The sequence below is a fragment of the Monopterus albus genome, unplaced genomic scaffold, assembly GCF_001952655.1.
Source record: "Monopterus albus unplaced genomic scaffold, M_albus_1.0 scaffold248.1, whole genome shotgun sequence".
NCBI classification, from domain to species: domain Eukaryota; kingdom Metazoa; phylum Chordata; class Actinopteri; order Synbranchiformes; family Synbranchidae; genus Monopterus; species Monopterus albus.
In genome coordinates, this window is record NW_018128128.1 from 291,758 (window position 1) to 295,045 (window position 3,288).

The window sequence follows — 3,288 nt, forward strand, 5'->3', positions numbered from 1 at the left end:
GGCATTTGCTGAGGATTTGCATCATGCAGCATTTTGAGTAGCAGTGTGGGTTCTGTTTACTGTCAGACACATGTCTTACTAGAATAGTTGAGCATTTGGACACAAAACAGATACATCTTCTATAGCTTCACCTCTGCACCAGCTCCACTCCCCCTTTAACCAAATTCAGGTTGGCTGGAAGTGATGTCTTTTTTGCTGCTGTTTAAGAACAAGGGGATTCATCACTCCAGTTGGGGGAGTCTGGAGAAGGGTGGGTAGGTGGTAAAGGTACAACCAGCTCCAGATGTAGGTAGGCAAGTAAATACTCCCCCGACTATGAAGTATAAATTTGATGACCGAGGCCATAAAAACAGGTTCTACTTGTGCCTTCAGTCCCACAACCTCTTGGGTCACAGAGATTATTGTTTTATCTTTCACCGATAAATAGCTGGCAGCGCAACCTTCCAGATGGATCAGTAGACAGATTCCTCAGCAGTGCTGTTACACAACAAGATTTTTGACAGATTTATATTATCTGTATGTAACTTTACCTTGTACTGTTTGACTTGTAAAATGTATTTAATGAGTCCTGGCAGGCACAAATGCACTCCAAATTCACAGTATCCACTTTAATGGTGCTGGGTGCATTACAGTTTTAGCAGTGTTGTGAAGATCTGTTTCACTTGTATCAGGACGTTTATGCTGCATACAATTACTTAACAAGAATACGTTTGTCTAAAATGACATACAAATAAGCTACAGTTAAATTTCCTTGATCTACAGTAGATGAAAAAGGACCTTGTTAGGCTCTATTTTCCTGCCAGCACACAGAACAAATTCTGTATTGCTTTATTCACAATTGTCATGCCGTGTTCTTCCGGCACATGCCTACTTTTTTGCGAATTGGTGTGTTTGGTATTTTCCTACCATGAATGAATCCACTTGCACCAAGGTGGGAGGAAAGGCAAGTTTGAGACCATGTGTATGCTAATTAAGCAGCGCAGTGCATTGTCAGTGCTCGTTTTCACCCAAAATAGTGAAAACGATAACACCTGCTCAGACCACGTCTTGTCTGTCACAGGTGCATTTGGAGTTTTCCTGACAAGCATCTAGGCCGGGAAGCACGAGGTCAGGTACCACAATGGATTTTAATGACCACACCAACTTGAAATTAAACTTTAAATCTACAATGATCTGCTGGAGTTCACTCTGAATAATTTAATGTCATGAAGATTATTTTTAAATAAGATAAATAAACTACTCCTCAGTATGTGGCTATAAAAATGAATATGGTCACACAGTGTTGGTGTGCATCAGGATGTACCAGCTGTGGCCTACTCACAAGATGCAGCCAGAGGTGATCTGCAGCTGGGTTTTTGGAATCTAAACCCACATAAAAAATTTCACATAATAAAACACATGAAAGCAGCTCATGAGCCAAGATAAATAACAAACACCCTGCAGACATCTATGTTAATCCTGTTACACAGCAGGTAATGTCAGTCTGACCTCATGTGGCTGCTGTCACTGTTTCTTTAGATGAACAAGTTTCACACAGCCATACCTTTGGTACTACCATGAGGATATATGTTGTGTCTGCTGGTATGATCAGCTTTGAAAGCAGCTGTAGGTGGAGATAAAGTGGACAGTATATCCACTGGCTGTGCACTCTGGCAGACCACAGTCAGTTTCACCACAAATGCAGCAATTACAATATGATTTTACTGTATTATTTTAAAAACAGTGAAACGTTTATAAGGTTACATGCAAGGGACCTGTGGGTTTCAGACACTGGATGCTGCTGTGAGTACATTATACTATATAACTGCTGCTGGATACAAGACCAGAGACTTTCTGTCTTCCATGCACAATATTTATGTGCAGTACCTCTTCATACATAGTTTTGTCACTGTCAGTTTAGGAATAGAGTGCATAACTGGCAGGAGAGGAAAATACAGGGAAAGAAACTCATTAAAAAAAATTTAATTCCCCACTCACTCCACTTTGGGGCGGTCTTATTCCTTCAAGCTCGGGTCCTCTACAAGAGACCTGGGAGCTTGAGGGTCCTGCGCAGTATCTTAGCTGTTCCTAGGACTGCACTCTTCTGGACAGAGATCTCAGATGTTGTTCCTGGGATCTGTTGGAGCCACTTTCCCAGTTTGGGGGTCACAGTCTTCAATGTTCCTATTACCACAGGGACCACTTGTGCCTTCCACATCTTTTCTAGCTCTTCTTTCTGCCCTTGGTAGTTCTCAAGCTTCAGAAAGGTTTTAGAAAGAGAGAGAGCATATTAGGTGAAGAGGTACTCTCAGAGGAGGCAGGTCTTGTTGCACAGTGGAGGGTGCACAACATTCCCATATGTGAGATTGTTTTTACCTTGGGATCTGGGGCTTCATGGGCACTCACACAGTTCTGTGTTAAAACAATGCAAAAGGCTTTATCAGGCACATTAGGGTCCAGTTTGAGGTTTAGCAGGTTTATCAGGCACAACACTGCAAATCGCTTAAGGAAACTGCAGGACAGTTTTACTACTATGAAAACTTGTCAGGGTGACAGTTATGACTGACTTCTGTTGTAGTGATTGGCAGGTAATGTGTAGGAACATGCCATTCGTGTAGCAATAATCGGCCAGGAACGTGTGTTTGCACATATTTGATTGACCATCACAACTCAGCAAGCCAGATGGCGCTCCCCTTTCTTGCCAGAGCCCTCTGTGTGTCACTGCTGCTGAGCCAATACAGAAGTCCCATTCAAAAAAAATGAAGGGGCTGCATTTGTGCATACAGAGCTAATGTCAGTCTGGGCACAGCCTTAGTGCCCAGTCAGACCAGGAAGTGGCAAAGCAGAATGAATTTGCATGTTCTGCAAAATATATAAAATGTATACTGCTGGAAGCTGGGTGATGATGTGACTTCTTGTGGCATATGTAGTTAATAAGAAGTAACAAAAAGCAAAAATGAGCACAGTACCCAGAGGATGAAGCATAATGTTTCATCCTCATGACCTTTCTTCTATCATCACCATGGCTCAAAAAATTGATTTATGCACAAAAATATCAAACTCTAATAGGCAGATCTTAAAGGCTCATGAATTTACTGAGTGTGTTCAAATTCCCCAGAGGAGGAACCCTTTCATTTCTGATGCAAGTGTTCCTCTAGCACCACGTTTCCTCTTATTTCCTCCCTCCATTAGTGATTCCATAGTTCCAAAAATATATTTCCATTCTGAGTTGCACATAAATGCAACATTAGTATGTTGAACAACAGTTTCTGCTCTGAGTCTTCTGTATTAGGACTGTTCAAGGAAGCA